This window comes from Leptonychotes weddellii, chromosome 3 (assembly GCF_054177405.1).
Source record: "Leptonychotes weddellii isolate Sample4059 chromosome 3, ASM5417740v2, whole genome shotgun sequence".
Taxonomy (NCBI): domain Eukaryota; kingdom Metazoa; phylum Chordata; class Mammalia; order Carnivora; family Phocidae; genus Leptonychotes; species Leptonychotes weddellii.
The window spans coordinates 62,092,996-62,109,197 of record NC_138371.1 but is presented as its reverse complement, the minus strand read 5'-3'; the positions used below and the strand labels follow the sequence as shown (position 1 = coordinate 62,109,197).

At 38.7% G+C, this 16,202-nt stretch overlaps 1 pseudogene; it reads right to left on the bottom strand.

Annotated features, from left to right (window-relative positions):
* Window positions 1–6,548: 6,548 nt before the first annotated feature.
* LOC102744126 (peptidyl-prolyl cis-trans isomerase A pseudogene) lies at window positions 6,549–7,323 on the bottom strand (annotated as a pseudogene).
* Between the last annotated feature and the right edge of the window lie 8,879 nt (window positions 7,324–16,202).

Below are 16,202 nucleotides of genomic sequence, written 5' to 3'. Positions count from 1 at the left end.
AAAAAAAAAAAAAAAACCTTTCCCTTCCATTTTTTTTATCAATTTTTCCCCTATTCCATCCAGATGGAGAGCACCGCAGGAAACCCTGAAGGTAGGAGAGGTCTCACCAGCACAGTGCTGCTCTGAAGATCACTGGTGGAGTTTTCATGAAGATGTAAGAAGACACGAAGTCTTCTCTCCCTTCAGAATAAAAAGTACAATGCACTTGACAATGAATCTGTCATTTTAAACCTTCAGGGTTTTAATCTTACACATAATAGAGTTTGGAAATGAACCAGTTGTATAGTTTTGCCCAGAATTCAGATTTATATTATGTATTCCCACAGATATCCTAAAATGTACTAAAGCAACAAGTTGTTGATGACATATATTAATACAGTGATTCTAATAGCTATCTGTATTATGCAAACTGCTTCGGTAAACTACTACAAGAACTCGTCCCATTCAATGCTAGAGACAAGCAGTTAAACGTAGATAGGAACCCAGCTGATTAATCGTCATCTTGCCCTCTCTGAGAAAATTCAGTTATCTTGAGAGACAAGCATATGCAATTTTTGGAAAGAGAGAGGGACAGAGAGAGAGAGGAAGAAAGAGAAAGAGAAGTATATTTTCAAGGTTCTTTCTAAGGGCTATATATTTAGGATGAGATAATTGCCCTCCTATTACATGGTTCTGAAGATTACACAGCAAAGACTAAATAACCCCAACATATATATTATAATCACATACGGCAAGTTGTAGTCATTAATTGGGGAATAGAACAAGTTAAGTATGTAACCATAAAAGAAAAAGACAAGATAAGAACCATTAATTAAGTAGTATTTAACCTCCATTTACATCAGCTGTGTATAAAAGTACCCCAAAACTGATATTTTAGCAATTTAAACAAAACCATAGATAAAAGCTACAGTGTCAGACCACGTAGCCCTTTATTTTTAGTGTAACATTTGTTCAACTTATGGAACTAATTTTTTTTTCTCTCCTTAATGTTTGCAGAAAAGATCCAGTGGATCATTTCAGAATCGAGTTTGGCTCTGCCACCCCAGAGTTAAGCACAGTAAAATGTGCTTAACAGATTCAGCACAGTAAAATGTTCTAATGTAATGGTATACCAATGCTTCTGGACCAATTGGCAAGATGAAAATCCAAGAACACACATAAAACACCCATGAAGAAATGACAGAGCTTGAAGTCAGTTTGAATAATTTCTAAATCATAAATTCACAAAGGGAGGAGGGAGAAGAAAAAAGAAAAGGAGAAGCTAGGAGGAGGGGGGAAAAGGGAAGGTGAATGGCTTGTTCCAACCACCTCAAACACTAAATTTAAGAGTTTTATGCACATTCATATTTCCTACTGACAGGACTCCAGGTGTATATCAACTGGCCCACGAGCACAGATGCATTAGAAGCTGTGTTTCAATGGTGTCGAGAGGGGAGTGTGCACCCAGTTTGGCCATCATGCATTTTTCACTTTGGCTACATATGTACTTGTCATATGCACAGTTGTGCTTAATGGAAAACATGCAGTGTTCACAATGGCTTCTTTCAACCTTCATTTTCTTTCCTGAGATATCTGCTGCCTGTCTTTGCTCCTGCAGAACGTCACCATTTGATGGGAGCTCTGTAAATCTATATTTAGTGACTGAGATACACCCTTTTCTCCCAACACCCTCAGGACAGCTAAGATCAGCCCTTCTGTTAATAGTTTCCAGGTTTGAACTCTGGGAACTAAGCTACCCCCGGAATTTACTTTTCCCTACAAACAAATAAAGCTTGAGAAATACTATAAAACCCACCCTTTTTGATTGGCACATCCAGATAGAAACTCTTTTGTATCTTTGACCACTCCTTTCCTTCTGGTCAATATTTAAATTGGAATTTAAGATGGATATGCTGTTAAAAATATGAAATTGGGGGGGCATCCAGGTGGCTCAGTTGATACAGGTCTCGATGCAAAAACTTTTCTGTAACTTAAATTCTGTATAACTGCATGTTTTATTTTCAATACACGCTCGTATAGGGATCTTGGAGGCATAAGAAGCCTTAAATAATGCTAGGCAATGAAAGACTCAAGGGCAATTAGAATGTGCAAGTTTGTCATTTTTTGCTTTAAAAAGAAATGTCAGAAACATGATTTCTGTAATGACCTCATTTTCTGAAAGGGATCCGATTGCAGACACAGGAGATTTTCTCTAGAAGCAAGGGATGTATAGCTTGAAAAATATTGATTTATAGGGCATACTTAAAATCACGTTAAACATCTCTCCCCCAAAATATCAAGTTAATTATTGATAAACTCTCTGATGTCAACATCATGCTCAATGTCCAGGAGCTCGCTCAAGTTCTGTTTCTTGGTGACCTTCTACATCAATAGCTATTCAAATGTTCGGGTAGCTTCCATTTTAGGTTGTACTTATTTTGCTGTACATTTTGTCTCCTTCATCATAGAGCACAAGGTCATTCTTACCTGCATCATTCCACAACGGTTACCTGGCACACATTATAAGCACATGGCCTGGGAACTAAATATAGTACGTAGCTGTTTTGTTTTGGCTTCCAGGTGTTTGAAATGTGTGGATTTCTTTAGATAAGAATACAGTGTCCAGTTTGCAACAGCTCTTACTACTCCCTCTTGTTTTTACCCATGCATTTACAATTAACTTATCGGTCCTTGTAGGCATTTGAGCTGGTAAGCTCTAGTCTAGAGCCTGGACTTCCCCTGAGGCGAGGAATATTTTTTATTCCATGTTATTCTTTACTCCACACTTGTCTATTCCTTCACTAAGTTTTTTCAGGCATTCATTTGTTCAGTATTTATTGAGCTGCTTCTAAATGCCAACTACTGTCATGGGCTCTAGTGACGAGGTAGCGCCTGCCAGTGATACATGGTGTCTGCTCTCATAGAGCTTCTATTCTTGGTGGGGATGAGAGAGGACATCGACAATAAGTAAATACACTTCAAGTAGTGATAAGTATTATGTAGAGAAAAATAAAGAGGAAGGAGCTTGAGTGCGACAGGGGAAATTATTTTCGACAGGGTATCAGGGATGTTCTCTCTGACAAAGTGACATCTTAGCACACACCTGAATAAAGTGATAAGCCACGCAGGTATCTGGTACAAGAGCTTTCCAAGCAAACACAGATCTCCTCTTAGAGAGAGCTATCTTTTCACAGGTAAAAGCTTCTTCCTCTAGCATACCTTTTTGGTTTTCTTAGCTGAGGATAGAAGGAAAATGATAGTGATTTTATGCTTAATTCTGTCAGCTTTTTTTGCACTTGGGTTTTTTAAACCAAGTAGAAAATAAATTTTCAAACTCTTCTTTCACGATTAAGACTTGACTTGATGCTTCTGTTATCACTGAAACAACAGCAGTAGAATTTAGCTACTCGGGAGGAAAATGTCTATTGAAAAAAAACTACTTATAGAAAACCCTCTCGCCAAAAATCCCAAAGTTACTTCACACAGCAACAATAACAACTAACAGACAATGGCATAATGTTGTAAAAAATATATATTCCTTTTGTATTTTTTTAACAATACAATAAATGGACATTCTGTTTAGCCTTTTAAAAAGAGTCATGGTTGTGAGTAGTTAAAGAAGCATAATTTTTGTTTTTTTAAAGAGCAATTATTTTAGAATTTTTAAGAGATTTATGAGATTATATCAACTCCCTCTTTTGAACATTAAGAAAACTAGAACACCGAGGAGTACGTGGCTTGTCCAAGGACACAGAACCATTTACTGGTCAAGCTGGAACCTGAACTTAAGGTTCTTAATTTTTAGACTAGTACTCTTATATATTGTACATACCACATTCTACTAGTGAATTCAAAAAATTAAAAACTCCTATTGAGACTTGTTATTTTTCATGTTATGGGCTAATACCCAATGACTGCAAAAAGTTCATTTTTTTAGTGTATCTACCATGCCTTGCACTCCTTGACTACTGGAATGTGAAAGCCAGTTCTATCAGAAAGGCTATTTTTCTCAATATTAACCTGGTTACAACTCTCTGAACCAAACACTCTGAGCCCTGGTTTGTGACTGTAAGAGCTAGATTGATTTAGGACCTTCACAAATGGTTGAGAAAAGCATGAGTAGGGCCTATTGGATTAGAAGGATGATGTCTAAGAATCAACACTCATTAGGGTGGAGTCTAAACCCTGTTCCGGATCTTTGCAGATGGCAATCATAGAAAAACCTCAGTGTCTGCCAGCTGGCTAAGTTTATGCAAAATCATTGGATTAATAAAGCCAGTCTGATCCCCGGCTTGTGAATATCTGTTAATCACTTCATCACTACAAGAACAGTCACCAGTGATTTCTTTGCTCATCTTATTTTTAAGTGAAAACTGTTTCTATGAACTAATATTTTAAAATATATTAGTTGAGAGTTATAAAAATAGCAATATGGAAGTAATTTTAAAAAGCTCTTCAAATTGGGGCGCCTGGGTGGCTCAGTCGTTAAGCGTCTGCCTTCAGCTCAGGTTGTGATCCCAGGGTCCTGGGATCGAGCCCCGCATCCCCGCATCGGGCTCCCTGCTCAGCGGGAAGCCTGCTTCTCCCTCTCCCACTCCCCCTGCTTGTGCTCCCTCTCTCGCTGTGTCTCTCTCTATCAAATAAATAAATAAAATCTTTAAAAAAAAAAAAACTCTTCAAATTAATTTGATTTTCAAGAGTAACCTAAAATAATTTAGCCACTTGTTTTGCTTAGCCTAAAATTAAATTATTGATTACTAAAAATTTCCATCACCATACAAGACATTATTAAAACATGCTATAGATATTACTATCAACATAATGGCATGCTATTACTCTTTATATAGTCCCCATTAGTCACATAAATTGTCTAAACCATGAGTTCGAATTTCTGTACTATAAACTAATGGAAATGCATCAGTTGTGGATCTTGGTGTAGGTTCAGCTTAGTTCAATGGATCTATATTGAGCACCTGCTAAATACTAAGCCTAGATAATAAAAATACAATTAAGAAATGATCGTTAAATCAAAGAGCTTAGATTTAATTTAGAGTTTCCAGTTGTAGAGGCTCAATAATCCTATATTTGTTTATATTTTATTTACATTGCAGTAAATGTCTTCCATCTGGAACTAATCCAACAGCAAAGGCCTTATGCCTTGGGTATACGTTATAGAGCAGTATAATCCCAATCCTTTGAAGAGAGTGAAACATTATGTTCCAAGGAGGACATTTGGAAGAAAAGGACTAGTTTGTACGTAGAAGGCTCTCAGTAATAAAATTCTGATGATTGAACAGTAACTCAACTCTTGTTTTAATTTGAGACCCGAGGAGGACGTGTCCTGCAATAAAAGCCCTCCAGTGGTATCAGGAATCTCCATACTGCTCCCTTCCCGACACATCACGCCACCAGACTTCATGCTACAGTCGTGGCAAGGGATTCTGAGACCCGAGGAGGACATGTCCTGCAATAAAAGCCCTCCAGTGGTATCAGGAATCTCCATACCGTGGCAAGGGATTCTGAGACTTCAGTGCTGCAGAAGAGAGTAGGAATGGAGCAGGACTCTGTGAAGTTTCTATCAACAGTGAAACCAGAAGTGCCTGGCAGTTGCATGTAAGAGCCATTTGAAATCAGACATTGGTAATTTGGGAATGGTCTGAACACAGACTTGACAAATATTCATAAGATTCATGTTAAGTTTTAGGGCATACCCTTATTTTCTGTAAATCTTGAGAACCAAACCATTACAATTTGAGATATGACTTATTCTAGAAATTGGACTATCAGAAAAAACAGCCAACTCATTTTCTAAAGGGAAGAATTATAACACTTACGGAAGTTTGAGATTAAAGAAACCAAGCTTAGTTTTGAATATATTTTTAAAAAACAAAAAAGCAACAACTTTGAGAAATGTATAAGACAATCTCTTAAATTGAAAAATAGGATGGGTGAGAGATGAAATATTCAGTAATGTTCTCTTGCTCCAAACAATTTTTTTTTTGAAAAATTTGTGGTTTGGAGAATGGGGCAAAATTTCTCACTCCCCCCAAATTTTTATTTTGTTAAAAATCTATGCATCTATATTTTTATATTTCTAAAAGCAACATATATAATGTATTTGATTGTATTGCACTAATAATAAAATCTAAAAGAAATCTATTCAAGCATAAAAGCTTTACAGGGATGCCTGGGTGGCTCAGTTGGTAAACCATCTGCCTTTGGCTCAGGTCATGATCCCAGGGTCCTGGGATTGAGCCCCGCATCGGGCTCGCTGCTCAGCAGGGAATCTACTTCTCCCTCTCCCTCTGCTGCTGCTGCTCTCTCTCTCTCTCTCACTCTCTGTCACATAAAAAATAGAATCTTTAAAAAAAAGAGCTTTACAATTTTTTTCTAAATTATAATGGCCTGAAGATTCTGAGCTAGAGCAAATATTCTGAAATTATAAATCAATGATATGAATATTCAGTTAAAAATTTGTGATGATAAGATATTACCTAAACATATCCTGCAAGGGTGCCAGGTGTTTGAACATATACAGACAAAAAAATCAGATATAAGATAACGCTAAAAATATTAATATAAATATAATATGAAATAATAAAAAATATTAAACCATGGAGCCTACAATCCAGTTCCTTCACTTTATTTTTTTGTTTAGTTTTTATTTCATAATCAGAAAATTAACTCTGCATCCAGCTAGACTTGGAGGGGAGTAAAGAAATATAAAACCCATAGAACTCCAGCGACAGCACAAAGATTATAGGATAGTTTAAGCAGATGGGGGTGAAGGGGTGCTCGCCTGAGCTACAGAAGGAATGATCTGGTAGTTAAGGTACAGTACAAGAAAAATTTATTAGATTTGTCCGCAGTCAGCTATGGTGATCTTCTTGCTGGTCTTGCCATACGTGAACCCAAAGCACTCCATGGCTTGCACAATATTCATGCCCTCTTTCACCTTGCCAAAGACCACGTGTTTGCTATCCAACCATTCAGTCTCGGCAGTGCAGATGAAAATCTGGAACCCATTTGTGTTGGATCCGGCATTTGCCATCGACAAGATGCCAGGACCCATGTGCTTCAGGATGAAATTCACATCATCAGATTTCTCCCCATAGATGGACTCGCTGCCAGTAGCCATGATGGCGAGTGAAGTCACCACACCGGCACAGAAATGCCGGAATAATTCTGTGAAAGCGGGAACCTTGATAATCAAATCCTGTCTCCCCAGGGCTCAGAGCAGGAAAGTTTTCCACTGTCTTTGGAACTTTGCAAACAGCTAAAGGAGACTCGGTCCAAAGGCTCGCCATCCAGGGCAAAGTCAAAGAACACAGTGGGATTGACCATGGCTGGGTTGCGTGGGCAGCTCCAGGGGCGGACGCAAGGCCCAGTTCCTCCACTTTGAAACTGAAGAAATAGAAGCCAGGTAATTTTTTTCATTTACTTTCACAAGATTGTAAAATTCACTAGTGGAATCAAACTCAGCTTTTGCTGATGCTTCCCACTAAAATATACCACCTCCAATGAGAGGTACTGGAATCTTCAGTAACAGTGAACTACTGATTTCTCTATACCTTACTCAAAAATAATAATCTATTTTGGACTATTCTAATAAGAATTCTTTTTTAAACAGAATGTCAGCAGTGAAGCAAGAAGTAAGAGCAAGAAGCTCCTAGTAGAAGTCATGGAAAGGGAAAGCAGAGAAAATTTCCATCCGCTTCAGTATTTTGACCAATGCTGGACCTCTCAAAAATTTAGCACTGGGTCGCTCAAGTCAGACATTCTATCCACGATGCTAATTCAGTTAGAAACAGTGATCATTGGTGAGTAGAAAATCCTCAGTATTGATCGAGACAGGATTTTTTAGTAAGTGTTAGAATTTATATCTAGTAAACATTGCAGAAGGTAAGCTAATTTTGATGTGGGTACATTGAATTAAAGTCCATAGAGGCTAGAATATTGAAAGAAAAATGAATGACCATATTTTGGAGGTTGTATATGGTTGGCAGTCTTGGAATTTGGAGCCACAACAAAGACTCCGGTGTACGAGGGAGAAAAAGCACGGCGTTCGCTAGCATCTCCCAGACCAACCCTATCACACCAGATTCTGTTTCCAGCCTCTCTGTAACCCCACTGTTCCCCTCAAATCCCACTCAGCTTCCATGCCAAGTTTTTATTCTGCCGCTGTTTTCTGTCCATATCGTTTGTTTCCAAACCAACATCCATGTTCCACTCAGCAACCACTGCTTTAGAAAGCTTCAGGCTGGATGGGCAGGCGTGAAGTGCTGGCAGGTGGTGTAGCCGTTAGCCAGGCTGTGTATCACCAGAGATCTGATGCTATCAAATTCCTTTTCCCCCAAAGACTAAAGAGAGCAAGCCTTTGTGAGCATGCAGGAGGGGGATGAAAACAGTTTGTCTCCTGAGCAGCCAGGCTTTGTCATATTACAAATGAAATCACTTTGGAAATTTAGAGAATTAATATCATAATGAAGACGGGAGTGCCCATTAGGGTGGTCTAATGTTGCTCTGGAGAAATGTGATGGATGCCCAGTGGCTGCAAGCCCTTATTTGCAGAGAGTCACCTCTGCAGTTGCCATTATTAGGAAGATGTCTGAAGCAGAGGATCAGACACAACCATTGCAAGATGAGATAGTGTTTGACTGGTTTCCAGGGAACCGAAGGATACAAGCTTAGTTGTACCTGTCACTATGGCTCCCAGCATTTTTCCCCCTTAATGTCTTTTTTAGCTGTAGGAAGTTTCTCTTTAAAGATTCAGTGCTTTCCTAATGGCATGAAGTGAGTAATGGCGAACATATAAAAATGTTATATAGATTACAAATGGATTCAGTCTATTTTAAGACAATGTGTGCCAGCCCTAACGAATGATTTTGTTTAGCTTTACTTTTCTCTTGAAAATAGATTTAGCCAAACATTCTGAAATGAACACACCACTGGCATCCCCATGCTCATTTAGTTTTCTATGTAAAACATCGCTGGCTTTCCATGGCAATATATGTGCCTACCCAAAATCTGCTCTGCATCTGATGCTCTTTCCTGTACTAAAGTCTAGAATACAGTACTTCCAGGAATTATTGTAAGATCTAATTGAATCATCATTCTGGTACCCAAATGTCTCTATCACTTGTACGGCTTTCCAGTGACATTGGCGTACGTAAGGAGAAATGAGAATTTTCCAAAACCCCTTACCAATTCCAGACTAGGTGAAAAAAAAAAAAAAGAATAATTACCCTGAGAAAAAAATTGGAATGATGTAAAGGAAGGGAAAGGCTAAATATTTCCCGGAAAGTAAGATTATATCCGATTTTCTTCCAATTCACGACTAGTCCTTTTGTGTCTCAGATCTGAATTTCTACAATTTGCATTTCCTGTTCCCATGTCTGCCATTTACTGAGTAGAACCCCTTCTCTGCAATATTTGTCTTCCAATATCCCTCCCTTTTCAAAACAGGTTTGTAATACTTTTTAAAAAAATTTGAGACTGCTGTGGAGACATAATCAGCTAGATTTGGGAAATCTTGGTCAACCATAAATGGAAACAACTCAGGAATTATTCCAGTTCTTTCCCCAGGATGAACAAAAATAAAATAGCTAAACTTATTTACTAATCAATTAGAGAGGAAATTTAGACTATCTTAGGATTTGGTTCAATGAATATCCAGATTCTGTTGAGCTGCTTTTAATTTCCTGCTCTCTTCTGCATTCAAAACATTTTAGGCCAGCCAGCCTAAAGGTCCAATCAAATCTCTCTCATGTGAAATAATAAACTGGAAGCAAGGGTCACCAAAAAGCTGAGCTAACTACTCTCTGGGTTGTCTCTGGTGCCTTTTGAAGGGGGCACAATTAATTTAACTCATAAAGCCTTATTATCTTTCCAAAACAGTAAATTCCATTTGCCCTCCAAACACAAAAACTCGCTGATCATCCATATGCATACGTCACATATTCACGTTGGTGCTTGTTGTATTTCAAATCTATATTTCATCACATATCTTACTAGTCTTTAACTTTATTATGTATCCAAGTCATTTTTCTCCAGCTATATTTTAGTCTCTTTAAAAGTAATAAATATTTATCTTCATAGTATGTCGCCCAGGGTTAGGCATATAGTGAGGACTGTGTAAGTACACGCTAAATGAAATCAAGTTGGTGTAGCCAGTAGGTGCTATGAACTTCCTAAAACTCAATATAGATAAACAAATCCCATGTGTGGAAAGAAATGTATGTGGTTAGTCTTCTGCACTGTTTTAAATTTCCTTCCAAACTGTTACATACGCATCCCCATAATAAAGATATCCATCCTCCCTAAAGCAAATAAAAGGGTCCTAATGAAAGTAATGGACCCCACTAGCATTCAGACTCTGAAAACGACAAATGTGATCTTGGACAGAGAAGAATCTAATGAAAACAATCACATTAAACATAGCTCTTCCCTGCTCGGTGCTCAGTAAGTGAGCATCAGGCTCTCTCTGTCTAGCTTACAGAAAACAGGAGGTAGCAGTTTGCAAGGAGCAGTGTTTTAATGTGATTGGACTATAACAGACAATCTATTTACAGCATGCTCTGGGGAGCTTATAAACAAATGTTGAGTAATTTCAGCCAGCAGTAATTACCCTTGCAGCTGACAAGGAGAGCAGGAGACTTTCTCCTTCACCTTCAGCCCAGTCCAGAAGGCAGTGTACACAATGCCACTTCTAATTATTTCTGCATTTCTATGGCTAAAGACCAAAGTATGTTATTAGAGAACATTTTAGAAGCTTTTTAAAAGCTTATTTATTAGGACAATTAAAAGTCATCACTATGACAGCAAATAAAAGGTTCCATTCTCAGGAATGCAGTATCAGATGAGCTTCTGTCCAGTTACCTTTAAAGCAATGTGGACTTGTTTTGTGTTGTCTGTTGTTAAGGGTCGAGACTACAGCTTGGTAATAAAAAGAAATAGTATGTGGAATGCATTTGGTTTAATTCTGAGATGTGCCTTTTGCTCTCTACGATTTTCAAGCAATTTAGAGCATATAACTGAAGTTATTTCTCAAAAGGCACAGAATTTTGAAATGTGTGTGTGTGTGTGTGTGTCCCGTGATTACAGATGCTATTGGAGATAAAATGCATGTGGTCATACTGTCTCCCCACTTCTACCTCTCACAGGAGGCACTGGATTACCCTGGCTGGTTAAAGGATTTTATCTGGAGAGGTCACTCATGTTGCATCAGTGTGACATAAGGAAGATGTTAAAAATTCAAAGACCTAAAAATAAACCTTCGGCAGATAAGCTTCTAATGGAGTACTGAAGGAGTAAAACAATTATGCAGAGCAATCACCCTGAGCGTCTGTAATTAACAATCAAATTACTTCCCAGAAGTGTCCAACAAGAGAACTTTTGTTGAACATTTCTATACGTGCCAAACTACCCCAAAGTAATTGGGGAAATCAGTGAACTGTGGTGTGTGTCGGTTCTCAAACACCACGGCCGGTTTGGCGTTCACTGAGCTTCTGTCCGCCTCAGTAAGTTCAGTTCAGATCCCTACTATAGGAATTGACAGCAGATATCTAATCCTGCAAAGTATATTATTACATTTTTTGATACATTACATTACACTACATTCTGTCATGTCGCATTTCATCAACAAGGGATAGAATGTTGCATAACTTCATATGACGTGATGACAGATCTCTCTCTCTCTCTCTCTCTCACATACACACACACACCATAAAACTCTTAGATTCAGAATTGTGGGTCTGAGGGAATGTTTTTGGATTTTGGCCTGAAAAGGATCCTAGGAGCCTTCCAATCACCAAAGCCATGGGTCTTTCATGACAATAACATCATATTGCCCTGCACAGTGCCGCCTAAGCCTATTCGATATAGATTTTGCCACCTGTTTGTAAATATTCTTAAATGTGTTCATTACGGTGTACAGTGGACCACAAAAACACAAGTTCAGAATGTTAAACCACAATACGCTGAGAATTAACGTCCTTGAAAGAAACATCTCAAAAACAAATTATAGAGTTTAACAATACACCCTTAGAAGCCCGTGCCTATCATTGCTCTGCTCTCATTGCTGAGACGCGGTTGGCCGACGGATAATAATTTGTCCTTGTTCTTGAGACTGGCAGGTGTCACTTTGGCCAGAGTGGGATGTGAGTGACAGATATTTTACGGCTGAAGAAACGAGAATGCAGAAATTCAAGAGTACCTCTGGGATTTCCCTGGTCATTTGTGGGCAGCGCGAGGGCAAGGCTGGCCTCTGTGCTAAGGCGGGAATGCTTGCTGTCGCCACTGCTACGGGCTGCTGCCGAACCACAGAGTGCTGGGTAATAGTTCTAGTAACAAAGGTGGGTTTCTGCTTTGATGGAAAGCAGCTCTCTAGCCGTTCATGGTATACCAAACTGCTCCGATTGCTTTCTTGCACTTTCTTCAGTAATCTAGGAAAAGCTGATTTCCGTGTAAAATTGCTTACAGATTTAGAATTTTGGAACATGCAGGTTTTCATACGCATTAATATAATTTATCAAAAGCGGGAAGTTTGTTTTCCTCCTCTACCCAGAAGTGTCGAATTATTATAGTTTTGTAAGAAAGAAAGGAAAAACTTCTCACTGGAAAGCATTTAATGACAGGAGTAGAAGATCCTAAGGGCAGCGACAAGAGCAGAATGCAATACAGAAGCACCAAGGAGACGGTGTCTCTTTTCTACCCGGTCCCATTGGGAGCTTATGTTTGCTTGGGTTCGATGTAATTTGCATATATGCCAAAGAGAAATCGAACATTCAAATTATAATATGAAAGAAAAATAGCTATGGAGCTTCAAACACATCTACACTATATTTTAAATATGATTTTTAGGTTCACCTTTCTCCATGAGATAAAAAAAAAAGTTTTAAAAAGTGTAATTATCGGGCGCCTGGGTGGCTCAGTTGGTTGAGCAACTGCCTTCGGCTCAGGTCATGATCCTGGAGTCCCGGGATCGAGTCCCGCATCGAGCTCCCTGCTCGGCGGGGAGTCTGCTTCTCCCTCTGACCCTCCTCCCTCTCGTGCTCGCTGTCTCTCATTCTCTCTCTCTCGCAAAAAAAAAAAAAAAAAAAAAAAAGTGTAATTATCCAAATACATGACTGTACATTTAGTACTGTTTGAGCATTATAATAACAACAACAAAAAAAATGGTTGAAACCAGCAAACTGCCCAAAGATTTTACAAACAAAATATTGTCCAAAATTTACAGGCATATGTTTAAAATGGAAAGATAAAAATTAGTTCCTTTAAAAACATGGTGCCAAACTCTGAATGTTCTTATTTTCCAATGCTGTTTCTGGTGTGAAGACTGCAAAGGAAGAGATTTCTCTTGTTCTAAGTCTGAGTCGTCCCTGACACTTACACACCATAAACACAATATTTGAATTGTCCTTTTTCTTAAGACCAGACCAGTTATGCTAAGATGTACCCAGGTCCATTACACTTCCGGAACTCATGGGAGTTCACTCAAACTAAGCTGATGTAGAGAGGGTACATTTTTACAAGTCAAAAATTTTAAATTTTGTGATTGCTTAAAAGAATTATTATATGCAATGATATACAAGCAACATGAACACTAGGCTTTAGTTACAAGGATAGTTATCTGCCTTCATTTTCCATTAATTTCCTCCAGACCGCTGCTGAAATATTACCTTGCAAAATGAGAATGAAAACCATATGTTGGTTAGGGAAAACATTAATGTGACAGTATATTTCAACATTCACTGAAAGAGTTAACACGGAAACTCTCTCCAAAGAGAAAGAAGATACGTTGATTCAGATTGATGTTAGAATATGTTGTTTTATATCATTTGCCAAATGTTGTCTCATTTTTAAAATAATTACTTATGTTAAATAAATTGAAGTGTGCACGCAAACAACATGATATGATGTTAGTAGTTCACCACAATTTTAGGAACAAAAATACATTTTTCCCTATGAATGGAATAAAACCTCTCCATAAAAACCAATAACATGCTGAAAAACATACAGTCACAATTACTTTTTTCCCTCCTTCCTAATGAAAAGATAAATTGTTCTCCTTTGGAAATCAAATATTTTTCTAACCACCGTGTTTCTTTAATTAAACTGTATTCTTTATAGTGATCAAATATAATTAGCAGTAACAAGTATTTAATGAAAACAAACTGCTACTCCCAAACCTTTACTACATGTTTTGTTTAAATTCCACAGATACTCCAAGGATCACTGTATCTCCACCACAAGAACAAATGCACGCCCCCTCCCCATTCTGCCCACCCCTATATGCCAGTAGCCTTTAAAACAACACAAAAAACAACAACAAAAACTTCTGCAATTCCAAGGACAGTAGTTTGAATTCAATCCCCGCTCCTCAGCTCAAAGCATCTCTTCCAAAGAAGCTTAACGCTTTAGCACTTTAAATATTTTATAGATTTTTTTTCTTCAAAAATCCCGTTTGGTATCATCATATACTAAAGCATTACCCTGGTATCTTTGATTATTAGTAAGTGACCAAAATAAGAAGAAAAATGCCCATGCTGGACTCATTGGCAACTAGGTGCTATAGCAAGTCTTCTGTAATTAATTGTGAGTGAAAGGGGGTTTGGTTTTGCAGCCTCGTAAAACTTTTCCCACATGGCTGAACCCACGGTCAGAAGACGTTAGGCAACATTAACTGCCTGCACATTTCTGCAAGGCTCTGGAGGAACAGCTCGACGCTGGGGCTCCCATCCCGAGAACCTTGGGACATAAGACATCAGCGTCTACCTTTCATCTTCCCTGAGATTTGGAGTGGGTTCAGACCACAGAGGCTCCGTAATTCTCACTAATTCATTTGCTTTCCTGATTCACTTGGCTTGGGATAACCTGAGAATGATAATGAACCTGTAAGAGGAGCTCTTAGTCCCTTGCCTTTGAATGTGCTCGGCATGGATCTAGGGCTTTCTGTGAATCTTGCAAGAGGAAAAGAATCTTATTAGCACTGACTGCTAGTCATAAGGTTTCCTCTAAAAACTACTCTTGTGTTTAACTCTTGCTTGCTTGCTGCAAAGCTGAGTAGTGGTGGTGGGGGAAGGGGGATAGAATATTTATGCAAATGATGTATGCTTCTGGAAGTGAGGGTGATATTTTTAGGGTGTGATTTAAATCAAATCTCAGCAGCTAGTTTTCTGTTGTTTCCCAAAAAGCAACGTCGGTGTTTCCTACTCTTTTATGCCACTGACACAAAGTTCTTTCCTCATTTTCCATAGATATACACACTCTTGTAACTGAGGTAAAGGTTTTCAAGGAACACCTAAAGCCTCTTTAAAAAAAAAAAATCGTTTTCAGGCTTAATTTACACAAGAGTTGTCAAGTTCACAGGCTTTTCCCGTGGTTTCGGAATTCTGTTGAATTGGCACTTTTGCTTTTACAATTAGTGTGTTGTGGACCTTTGACTTCTACCTAGGTAAGAATTTGTGCTTGAGATGAAAAAGTCAATAAATGAACTGGGCAAAGTGGTGTGTTTTAGTGAAGCAATAAAAAGGGCAATTTGGGTCTACTAGTCTAGCCGAAGGTGATCATTCTTGAGATCTTGAGATACTAAACTACTGGCCAAATTATTCCCTTGTTCACTTGTAATTATACCTTCGCATTTCAATTGCACAGACTGTCTGTCCCCTGCCCATGCTAACCGAAGTCATATGCAACAGTGCAAGGAGACAGATGCGCCAAGGAGTGGAAGGGGGTTTGACTCAGGAATTAGAAAGGGATCTTGCCCGCAGAGCAGAGTGTAACACACTCTGGTACTTTACAAAAGGCGTGTAACCTCTGATGTCATGTGCTTAGGCCCCAGCTGGGGACTCTCTTACCAAGATTTTCAATTTTCTCCACAGTCTGAGTGACCAGAGCAACCCGTGACATCCATATGTAATGTTAGTAAATGTGTAGCATAGGTAGCAGGCCACGCACCTAAGCTCTAAGTCCTCACCACATTTTGAGCTGATGGAACAGCAAAGGCTAATGCAGGGAAGACTCTGAGAGCTCCTACAGCCCAACTCCCAGGGATTTTAAAGATGAGAAATTCAGGAACAAGAAGGCTAAGGGATCTGTCCAAGATCAAGTCGCTGTTCAGCGATAGAGCTAGGAAGAGAATTCAGTATTTAGATCCCAAGTCCAGGGCTCTGTCTCAGACTACACACAAAGAGGGCTAGGATCGCCATACAAGTGTTTTGATG